The sequence below is a fragment of the Nycticebus coucang genome, chromosome 2 (assembly GCF_027406575.1).
Source record: "Nycticebus coucang isolate mNycCou1 chromosome 2, mNycCou1.pri, whole genome shotgun sequence".
Classification (NCBI taxonomy): domain Eukaryota; kingdom Metazoa; phylum Chordata; class Mammalia; order Primates; family Lorisidae; genus Nycticebus; species Nycticebus coucang.
The window spans coordinates 135054732-135066741 of NC_069781.1; the positions used below are offsets into that span (position 1 = coordinate 135054732).

The window sequence follows — 12010 nt, forward strand, 5'->3', positions numbered from 1 at the left end:
GTTAACCAGTGTGATGAAAACATTTCAGATTGTATATAAAACCAGCACATTGTACCCCATGATTGCATTAATGTACACAGCTATGATTTAATTTAAAAAAAAAAAAAGCACCACACCCCAGATGGGAGGGGAAACGCCTTATCTGTGGAGGAACAAAGATAGCATTATAGCAGACTTCTTGTCAGAAACCAGCAAGCAAGAAGAGATGGGGTGAAACCTTTAAAGTTTTAAAATAAAAAACCACCTACCAATTTTCTACAATCTATTCCAGAAATTAGAAGAGGAACAAACACTTCCTAACTCAATCTGTGAAAAGAGAATTACCCTAACATCAAGCCAAAGAAATTACAGGAAGAGGAAACTACATAGAATTCTATGTCCAGGAAAATGATCCTTCAAAAATGAAGAAGTAATTTCTCAGGCCGACAAAAACTAAGGAAACGCATCACTAACAGACATACTCTAAAGAAAGGTTAAAAGGTTTTTCTTCATATAGAGGAAAATGATATAAGCTGGAAACCTGGGTCTACATGAAGAAAAGAATAATGTCCAAAAAGGAATAAATGAAGGAAAAATAAAATTTTCCATTTTTCTTACTTTTATTTTATATAAATTTTAAATAACTTTAAAGCAATAACAGTATCAACACACTGTGTGATTGTGGCATGGGGGTAAGTGAAATCCATGATGGAAATGTCAGGGAGGTGCCTGTGGCTCAGTGGGTAGGGCACCAGCCCACATATTGAGGGTGGTGGGTTCAAACCCAGCCCTGGCCAAAACTGCAACAACAATAAAAAACTAACAACAACAACAAAAAAAAATGATGGAAATGTCAGAAGGAACAGGAAAGAATTAGGAGTATTGTTTCATAATAGGTACTTGTACTAAATGTGAAGAGGTATAATGTTATTTGAAGGTGGGCTTAGATTATTTGCAAATGTATACTGTAACTTCTAGGGCACTAAAAATATTTTAACGGAAGTATTAATGATAAGCTCAGAGGAGAGATAATGGAATCATGTAAAACAACCTACTGAAAATAGAGGGAGAAAAAAAGTCTGTGGCAAGAATAGAAGATAGTTAATAAAAAATTTAATATTAATCTAAAGTACATCAATAATGATTTTAAACATAAATGATCTAAATACATTGATTAAAAGATAGAGGTTTTCAGAATGTGTAAAAACATAAGACCCAAGTATATTCTGTCTAACAGATAACCACTTTAAATGTGAAGACAACGGAAAGTTAAAAGTAAGGGAATGGAGAAAAACATACCATGCTGACTCAGACAAAGCAAAGTTCAAGGAAATGACAAGGGGTAAAGAAAGGACATTACAATTTAAGAAAGGGGTCAATTTGCTAAGAGGATATCACAGCCCCAAGAAGCTATGTACCCAGAAAAGAGTATTAAAATTTCTGAAGTAAAATATGAAAGAATTGAGAGGAGGGATTTGCAAATCCTCTATTATAATTGGAGACTTTGATGTCTCCCTACCAGTCATTGCTAGGACAACCAGGTAGAAAATCAACAAGGATAGTTCACTTGAGTTTCATTATCAATCACCTCATTCTAAATTACCCTTATAGAATATTACGTCCAACGAGAGCAAAATACACATTCTTCTCGAGTTTGCCGGGAACACTCACCAAGATAGATCACGTTCTGGACCATAAAGCACATCTTAGCATGTTTTCTAAAAACAGAAATCACAAAAATATATTCTCAGACCGGAATGGAATTTAAATAAAATCAGTAACAGGAAGATAGATTAAAAATCTCCACTAGGCTCGGCGCCTGTGGCTCAAGCAGCTAAGTTGCCAGCCACATACACCTGAACTGGTGGGTTCGAATCCAGCCCGGGCCCGCCAAACGACAAGGATGGCTGCAACCAAAAAAATAGCTGGGCGCTGTGGTGGGCACCTGTAGTCCCAGCTACTTCGGAGGCAGAGGCAGGAGAATCGCTTGAGCCCAGGAGTTGGAGGTTGCTGTGAGCTGTGATGCCATAGCACTCTAACCAGGGCGACAGCTTGAGGCTGTCTCAAAAAAAAAATAAAATAAAATAAAAATCTCAACTATTCGGAAATTAAACAACACAACTCTAACACATTGAGTCAAAAGAAAGCTATCAAGAAAAAATTTTTACTTTTTTTTAAATGAAATGAAAATGAAAATACCACTCATCCAAATTTGTGATGCTAAGAAAGCAATTACAGCACTTTTTTTTTTTAAAGACAGAGTCTCACTTTGTTGCCCTTGGTAGAGTCCTGTGGCATCACAGGTCACAGCAACCTCCAACTCCTGAGCTTAGACTATATTCTTGCCTCAGCCTCCTGAGTAGCTGGGACTACAAGCACCTGCCACAACGCCCGGCTATTTTTTGTTGCAATGCGGCTGGGGCCGGGTTGGTATATGGGGTCAGCGCCCTCCCCACTGAGCCACAGGCACCGCCCAGCATTTACAGCATTAAAGGCACATATCAGAAAAATAAGACCTAAAATCAATAACCTTAGGAGCTTACGCTTAACAAGATAAAGAATAATTTAAGCTTAAAGCAAACAGAATTAAAATAATAAAAAATCAATTAAATTGAAAACAAGAAAATAACAGAGAAAATCAGCAAACCTCCAGCTGGTTTCTTGGCTATGCTAATGAAGAATAAGGAGAGAAAACCCAAATTACCAACCCCAGGAATGTAAGAGGAGTCGTGGATATCAATTCCACAGACATTAAAAGCATAACAAAGGAATACTACAAAGAGCCCTCTGCCCCAAATTTGATAATTTAGAGATAAAATAGGCCATTTCTTTAAAAAAAAAAACACATCGTATCAGAAGTCACACAAGGAGAAATAAACAAATTCAATAGTTATGTCCATTAAAGAAATTGAATCAATAATTAATAACTTTCCGCAGCGCCTGTGGCTCAGTGAGTAGGGCGCTGGCCCCATATGCCGAGGGTGGCGGGTTCAAACCCGGCCCCAGCCAAACTGCAACAACAACAAAAATAGTAATAATTAATAACTTTCCAAAAAGGAAATCCCTGGGCACAAGACAGTGTCACTAGTGAATTCTATCAAACATTTAAGGAAGAAATGATACCAGTTCTCTACAATCTATTCCAGAAATCAGAAGAGGAAAGAACACATCTAACCCATTCTATGAGACTAGAATTACAAGAACAGGAAACTACAGACAAATATCTCTCATGAACATAACATTTAAAAATCCTTGGGTGGAAGAAGGGTAATCAGTGGGTCCACACCTATGGTGCTTCTTAGAAGGGTAAAAGTGAAATTTACTAAATGTAGAATATAAAAGTCTGAACATAATATCTAAGAAAATGCCACGAAGCCTATGTTAACCAGTTCAATGAAAGTATTTCAAACTGTATATAAAATTACCTCATGATTGCATTATTGTACACAGCTATGATTTAATTTAAAAAAAAAAAGAAAAAAATCCTCCACTAAATACTAGCAAATTGAACAGTGTATAAAAGAAATACATACTACAATGGGGTGGTAGCTTTTTCCAGGGTGGCAATGTTGATTCAACATTAGACAAATATATGGTTAAAATCTACCACGTCAAGAGACTAGAGAAGAAAAATCATATGATCACATAATGGACACAGAAAAAGCATCTGACAAAACCTAACACCCATTTCCGATTTTAAAAAAAATCATTCACCAATTTAGGAATAGAGAAAAACAACCTTAGCTTGGTAAATAACAGATGCAAAAAGCCTACAGCTATTAGGGAAATACCAATGAAATCACAAGAAGATACCACTTCTGGCTGGGTGCAGCAGCTCACGCCTGGGATCCCAGCACTCTGGGAGGCCGAGGCAGGTGGATCCCTTGAGCTCAGGAGTTTGAGACCCGCTGGAGCAAGAGAGAGACCCCTGTCTCTACTAAAAATAGAAAAATTAGCTGGGCACTGCAGTGGGTACCTACAAGCTACTAGCTGGGCATCCCAGTTACTTGGGAGGCTGAGGAAGGGACACCAGGAGTTTCAGGATGCTGTGAGCTAGGCTGACACAGCACTCTAGCCTGAGCAACAGAGTGAGACTTGGTCTCAAAAAAAAAAAAAAAAATATGCTGAGCTAAGGAAGCCAGACTTCCATAAAGGTCACTAAGTGTGTAATTTCTGACTTATAGGAGACATCCAGCATAGGCAAAGCCATGGTTGCCAGGGGCTGGGGGAGGGGGAACGGGAGTTAAGGGCTTAATGGTTGTAAGAATTTCCTCCTGCTATGAGGATGACATCTAGAGACGAGAGACCTGGCAGGTGTACCCCACTGGAAATGTCCTGTTACTGAATTACATGCTTCTGCCTGGTTAATGGTTAATTTATGTTGAGTGAATTTTAGCTCAAGTTTTAAAAACCTACGGACGACATCACACTTCTTGATGAGAAGCTGGATATGGTCCCCTGAGATGGAGAACAGGGCCAGGACAGGGAGTCCAGGGAGACCAGGAGAGGAAACCCCACGCAGCACCTGTCTACACCCGGCTGCTGCCTCAGCAGGGTGGTGGGCGAAGTGCCGAAGGGTGTCCAGGAAGTGGGGTCACAACCTTTCTCTTCTCTTGAAATCACTCAAAGGCAATGCAGGGAATGAAAAACAAAAGATAAAAACTATACCTGCAAATCACACCAGGCAAGGCACTGAAACCCCTCCAGAGAGGGGGCGGGAGAAAGCCCAGCCTCACCCCCAGCTCCAAGGAGAAGCCTCTTCCAGGCAGAAGCCCAGCCTCACCCCCAGCTTCAAAACTCTGGAAAGCCCAAGAATGGAGACCTTGGCACAGAAAGGAGGTGAGACAGAAAACAGGGGGCTACTTGGCAGTCTGAATAAAAGGAAGAGGGATGGGCTCTGGGAAAAAGGAGACCACAGGTCCCCAAGGAGGGCACAGAACACAGCAACACCAGCCAGCATCTGAGTGTGGAGGGCTGAGCCCCCATCACACGGTACCTGCCCCAGGGCAGGAGGTTGCAGCCTCTTTCTCTGAAGACCTGGACTCTCTCGGCTCTGGGGAATGTTTGCTCCTGTCCTAACTGATGCATGCTGCATAAGGACTAACCCTGAACTCTAACGGAACTTCACTAGTCAGATGGGCAGCTCTAAGCAGGGAACTCTATGTGTGAAAGCCATCCTTACAACAACAGGAGGCCCAGACAGAACACAGTGTGAACATATTCTCTAGAGTCAACGCAGAGACGGAGCCCAGGGACCAACTTGCAGAACGGGCAGCGGTGGAGATGGAGGCCAGGGAATAGCTCGGAGGGCGGGCAGCAGTGGAGATGGAGGCCAGGGAACAGCTAGGAGAGCGGGCAGCGGTGGAGATGGAGGCCAGGGAACAGCTAGGAGAGCGGGCAGCGGTGGAGATGGAGGCCAGGGAACAGCTCAGAGAGCTGGCAGCGGTGGAGATGGAGGCCAGGGAACAGCTCAGAGAGCTGGCAGTAGTGGAGATGGAGGCCAGGGAACAGCTAGGAGAGCGGGCAGCGGTGGAGATGGAGGCCAGGGAACAGCTCGGAGAGAGGGCAGCGGTGGAGATGGAGGCCAGGGAACAGCTCAGAGAGAGGGCAGCGGTGGAGATGGAGGCCAGGGAACAGCTCAGAGAGCTGGCAGTAGTGGAGATGGAGGCCAGGGAACAGCTTGGAGAGCGGGCAGCGGTGGAGATGGAGGCCAGGGAACAGCTCGGAGAGCGGGCAGCGGTGGAGATGGAGGCCAGGGAACAGCTTGGAGAGCGGGCAGCGGTGGAGATGGAGGCCAGGGAACAGCTCGGAGAGCGGGCAGTAGTGGAGATGGAGGCCAGGGAACAGCTCGGAGAGCGGGCAGCGGTGGAGATGGAGGCCAGGGAACAGCTTGGAGAGCGGGCAGCGGTGGAGATGGAGGCCAGGGAACAGCTTGGAGAGCGGGCAGCGGTGGAGATGGAGGCCAGGGAACAGCTCGGAGAGCGGGCAGCGGTGGAGATGGATGCCAGGGAACAACTCTGGAAGCGGGCAGCAGTGGAGATGGATGCCAGGTAACAGCTTGGAGAGAGGGCAGCGGTGGAGATGGAGGCCAGGGAACAGCTCAGAGAGCTGGCAGTAGTGGAGATGGATGCCAGGTAACAGCTTGGAGAGCGGGCAGCGGTGGAGATGGAGGCCAGGGAACAACTCTGGAAGCGGGCAGCAGTGGAGATGGAGGCCAGGGAACAGCTCGGAGAGCGGGCAGCGGTGGAGATGGAGGCCAGGGAACAGCTCGGAGAGCGGGCAGCGGTGGAGATGGAGGCCAGGGAACAGCTCGGAGAGCGGGCAGTGATGGAGATGGAGGCCAGGGAACAGCTCTGAGAGCAGGCAGTAGTGGAGATGGAGGCCAGGGAACAGCTCGGAGAGCGGGCAACGGTGGAGATGGAGGCCAGGGAACAGCTCTGAGAGCAGGCAGCAGTGGAGATGGATGCCAGGGAACAGCTCTGAGAGAGGGCAGCAGTGGAGATGGATGCCAGGGAACAGCTCAGAGAGCTGGCAGCGGTGGAGATGGAGGCCAGGGAACAGCTCGGAGAGCGGGCAGCGGTGGAGATGGATGCCAGGGAACAACTCTGGAAGCGGGCAGCAGTGGAGATGGAGGCCAGGGAACAGCTCGGAGAGCGGGCAGCGGTGGAGATGGATGCCAGGGAACAACTCTGGAAGCGGGCAGCAGTGGAGATGGATGCCAGGTAACAGCTTGGAGAGAGGGCAGCGGTGGAGATGGAGGCCAGGGAACAGCTCAGAGAGCTGGCAGCAGTGGAGATGGAGGCCAGGGAACAGCTTGGAGAGCGGGCAGCGGTGGAGATGGAGGCCAGGGAACAGCTCGGAGAGCGGGCAGCGGTGGAGATGGAGGCCAGGGAACAGCTCGGAGAGCGGGCAGCGGTGGAGATGGAGGCCAGGGAACAGCTCAGAGAGCTGGCAGTAGTGGAGATGGATGCCAGGTAACAGCTTGGAGAGCGGGCAGCGGTGGAGATGGAGGCCAGGGAACAGCTCAGAGAGCTGGCAGCAGTGGAGATGGAGGCCAGGGAACAGCTTGGAGAGCGGGCAGCGGTGGAGATGGAGGCCAGGGAACAGCTCGGAGAGCGGGCAGCGGTGGAGATGGAGGCCAGGGAACAGCTCGGAGAGCGGGCAGCGGTGGAGATGGAGGCCAGGGAACAGCTCGGAGAGCGGGCAGCGGTGGAGATGGATGCCAGGGAACAACTCTGGAAGCGGGCAGCAGTGGAGATGGATGCCAGGGAACAGCTTGGAGAGCGGGCAGCGGTGGAGATGGAGGCCAGGGAACAACTCTGGAAGCGGGCAGCAGTGGAGATGGATGCCAGGGAACAGCTTGGAGAGCGGGCAGCGGTGGAGATGGAGGCCAGGGAACAGCTCGGAGAGCGGGCAACGGTGGAGATGGATGCCAGGGAACAGCTCAGAGAGCTGGCAGTAGTGGAGATGGAGGCCAGGGAACAGCTCAGAGAGCTGGCGGTAGTGGAGATGGAGGCCAGGGAACAGCTCGGAGAGCGGGCAGCGGTGGAGATGGAGGCCAGGGAACAGCTCGGAGAGCGGGCAACGGTGGAGATGGATGCCAGGGAACAGCTTGGAGAGAGGGCAGCGGTGGAGATGGAGGCCAGGGAACAGCTCAGAGAGCTGGCAGCAGTGGAGATGGAGGCCAGGGAACAGCTCAGAGAGCTGGCAGCGGTGGAGATGGAGGCCAGGGAACAGCTCGGAGAGCGGGCAGCGGTGGAGATGGATGCCAGGGAACAGCTTGGAGAGAGGGCAGCGGTGGAGATGGAGGCCAGGGAACAGCTCAGAGAGCTGGCAGCGGTGGAGATGGAGGCCAGGGAACAGCTCGGAGAGCGGGCAGCGGTGGAGATGGATGCCAGGGAACAGCTTGGAGAGCGGGCAGCGGTGGAGATGGAGGCCAGGGAACAGCTCAGAGAGCTGGCAGTAGTGGAGATGGAGGCCAGGGAACAGCTTGGAGAGCGGGCAGCGGTGGAGATGGAGGCCAGGGAACAGCTTGGAGAGCGGGCAGCGGTGGAGATGGAGGCCAGGGAACAGCTCAGAGAGCTGGCAGCAGTGGAGATGGAGGCCAGGGAACAGCTTGGAGAGCGGGCAGCGGTGGAGATGGAGGCCAGGGAACAGCTCGGAGAGCGGGCAGCGGTGGAGATGGAGGCCAGGGAACAGCTCGGAGAGCGGGCAGCGGTGGAGATGGAGGCCAGGGAACAGCTCGGAGAGCGGGCAGTGATGGAGATGGAGGCCAGGGAACAGCTCTGAGAGCTGGCAGTAGTGGAGATGGAGGCCAGGGAACAGCTCTGAGAGAGGGCAGCAGTGGAGATGGAGGCCAGGGAACAGCTCTGAGAGAGGGCAGCAGTGGAGATGGAGGCCAGGGAACAGCTCTGAGAGAGGGCAGCAGTGGAGATGGATGCCAGGGAACAACTCTGGAAGCGGGCAGCAGTGGAGATGGATGCCAGGGAACAGCTTGGAGAGCGGGCAGCGGTGGAGATGGAGGCCAGGGAACAGCTCGGAGAGCGGGCAACGGTGGAGATGGATGCCAGGGAACAGCTCAGAGAGCTGGCAGTAGTGGAGATGGAGGCCAGGGAACAGCTCAGAGAGCTGGCGGTAGTGGAGATGGAGGCCAGGAAACAGCTTGGAGAGCGGGCAGCGGTGGAGATGGAGGCCAGGGAACAGCTCGGAGAGCGGGCAACGGTGGAGATGGATGCCAGGGAACAGCTCAGAGAGCTGGCAGCGGTGGAGATGGAGGCCAGGGAACAGCTCTGGAAGCGGGCAGCAGTGGAGATGGATGCCAGGGAACAGCTTGGAGAGCGGGCAGCGGTGGAGATGGATGCCAGGGAACAACTCTGGAAGCGGGCAGCAGTGGAGATGGAGGCCAGGGAACAGCTCGGAGAGCGGGCAACGGTGGAGATGGAGGCCAGGGAACAGCTCGGAGAGCGGGCAGCGGTGGAGATGGAGGCCAGGGAACAGCTCGGAGAGCGGGCAGCGGTGGAGATGGAGGCCAGGGAACAGCTCGGAGAGCGGGCAGCGGTGGAGATGGAGGCCAGGGAACAGCTTGGAGAGCGGGCAGCGGTGGAGATGGATGCCAGGGAACAACTCTGGAAGCGGGCAGCAGTGGAGATGGAGGCCAGGGAACAGCTTGGAGAGCGGGCAGCGGTGGAGATGGAGGCCAGGGAACAGCTCGGAGAGCGGGCAGCGGTGGAGATGGATGCCAGGGAACAGCTCAGAGAGCTGGCAGCGGTGGAGATGGAGGCCAGGGAACAGCTCTGAGAGAGGGCAGCAGTGGAGATGGATGCCAGGGAACAACTCTGGAAGCGGGCAGCAGTGGAGATGGATGCCAGGGAACAGCTTGGAGAGCGGGCAGCGGTGGAGATGGAGGCCAGGGAACAGCTCTGAGAGCGGGCAGCGGTGGAGATGGAGGCCAGGGAACAGCTCTGAGAGAGGGCAGCAGTGGAGATGGATGCCAGGGAACAACTCTGGAAGCGGGCAGCAGTGGAGATGGATGCCAGGGAACAGCTTGGAGAGCGGGCAGCGGTGGAGATGGAGGCCAGGGAACAGCTCTGAGAGCGGGCAGTGGTGGTCTCTGGGAGTGGGACAGGGCAGACCACTGTATGCAAAATGGTCCAGGGTCTGTTATTATCTTTAATAAACCTTATAAACTCTTTAACTTCTTTAAATACATATACATTTCATACTGATAGAATAAAAATTTTAAAAAGCAGATCAAGACTCCAGCCGTGAAGGGATGAGGGTGGCTGGTATGGGTCCTATCACCACAAGCGACGCTCAGCCCGGCAGGCTGTGTTAAAAGCCTGTGCACAGGCCTGTCCTAGCAGCTTCAGCCTCCCCAGCACCCAGGACAGGGTCTGGGGTAGTGATGGAGAGTGGCTGAGGCTTTGGAGCCCCCGAGAGTTTGGCTCTGCTCTGCCACTCATGAATGGCAGTGACCATCAGGGGCGTGACAGTGGCGTCCTCCACACAGCACCTGGCGTGTGTGGAATAAATGCTGCTGGTGCTGCTCTCAAGGCCTCCACTCACCCAAAGGAGCTGCAGTGGGGTAAGCAGAAAGGCGGGAGCAGAAAACCTCCCAAGAGCGGGTGGCCCTGAGCTGGCTCCCGGGAGCAGGGACAAGGGTAGGGATGGGAACCGCAGGAAGTGGGAAGGAAGGGGGACAGCAGGGGGAGAAAGGGCCCTGGGGAAAAGCAGCACCAGCGTGGGCAACTGGGACTTGGGTCAGAGGGTCCACTAAGGGACAGAGCGTGGCAGTGACACTGCCTTGGCCCCGCTGTGCACCGCACTTCTACTTGGAAAGGGCTCCTGGGGGACAATTACGATACTCCCACTTCTGCAGGAGCTACAGAATAGGCTCCGCCCGAGTGGAGACTTCTCGGGGTAGAATTATGTACCCCCAAATAATGTTGAAGGTCCTATTAGTCCCCAGTGCCTGTGCGTGTGACCCTGATTGGAAGTAAGGTCTTAGCAAATGACCATTAAGTTAAACTGAGGTTATTAGAGCGGGCCCTAATCCAGAATGAGTGGTGTCCTTACAGTGAGGAGGCATGTAGATGAAAGAGTCAAATTACGCTGCCAGAAACCAATGCACACCACAGATGGCTGGTGAGCTCCAGCAGCACAGAGAGAGGCACAGAGCAACCTTCCCCACACAGCACACCGAAGGGGCCAACCCTGCTGACACCTCGCCGACACTGTGACCTCAGGCTTCTGGCCTCCAGAGGTATGAGCTGCTGAGTTTCTGCTGTATGTGCTACCCACTTGGTGATAATTTGTTACAGCTTCCCTAGGAAATTATTAATAATACAGGTCTGGTCACCAGTGTTCCCCAGCAAGTGACGCACCCTGAGACCTGCCCTTGTCCAGGTGCCTTGGTCACAGCTCCAGCGCCCTGCACAATGCATACGTGGGACTCTCTGCAGTGACCACCAGTGTCTCACACTGCCCCGCCTGCTGCCCACACAAGCAGTGCCTGGGACTGGCCACACAGTTCCACAGCAAGCAGCCTGGGCTCCCAGGACACCCCGACCCCCATCAGCACCCTAACCAGAGGAAGGCTCCCTAAGAAAGCCACACAGCCCTACACGGAGGGTCAGAGGTGCTTGGTCCAGCCCAGAGAAGGCACCTGCTGGGTCCCTTGGACAAGACCTCTGAGGGAAATGGCCCGAGTTGCAGAAATGCACGGTGAGCCTCTGTCTGGCCAGCTATTCTCTGTGAACATGTGTTCTCCTTCCTGCCTTGCTCCTCAAAAGAAAAGTAAATTTGTAAAACCGGAAAAGGACGAAAAATTCAGCATAGCTGCATTTCAACTTTTGTTAGAGAAGGTGAGGGCAGTGGCCTCCATTTAGCACACCACAGAGGCTCACACGTGAACAGCACATCTGGTGGAGTCTAGTGGTGACCACAGCGTGTCCTACTCACTCGATATCTCCAGATTCAAGAAGACGCTCAACCGTGCTCAGGACCATCCCGGCCTCCAATGTGGTCGGCTCGCGCGAGATTCAGCAGTGCTGAAATATTCAAGCTGGGGTGGAGAAGAGCACAAAGAGAGCATTAGCCACTGAGAGTGAAGCGCTAGACCTCAGACAGTGGCCCCCCAGGGCAGGACGACAGGCCGCCACCTCCATAGCAAGGGACCTGGCCGCGCTCCACCACACAACCCCGAAAGCAGCTTGAAACCAGATCAGAACTCCAAAACTCTCCAGAATAGACAAACACCTGCTTGGGGCTGCAAACTGATTGTGACTCTCCCCAAGTTTTCCGGGAGACCCTGGAGTTCACTCCAGAGGTCAGGGAGCACAGGCGACTAACAGCCTGAGGCCATGGGCAGCCAGGGTCACTCTAACTCAGCTTGCGAGGAAGACAATGCTCCAACCCTCTGGAAGGAGATACGGGAAACCCGGTACCATCAACATTTCAGGTTTCATTCGCTCTGACCACAGTCAATCAAGGTTCCGCTCCCAACTTGATTTTCCCAAGTAGTGAAATATTG

General features: G+C 52.0%; 1 protein-coding gene across 6 annotated transcripts in view; it reads right to left on the minus strand.

The window, feature by feature from the left end:
- The window catches only part of APBA2 (amyloid beta precursor protein binding family A member 2), a 289264-nt gene that overhangs the window by 237107 nt on the left and 40147 nt on the right, over positions 1-12010 (minus strand). For all 6 annotated transcript variants that reach the window (XM_053581965.1, XM_053581966.1, XM_053581960.1 and 3 more), the window contains exon 2: positions 11440-11542. The gene's annotated coding sequence lies outside the window, so the exon portion shown is untranslated. The remainder of the gene's footprint in view (positions 1-11439; positions 11543-12010) is intronic.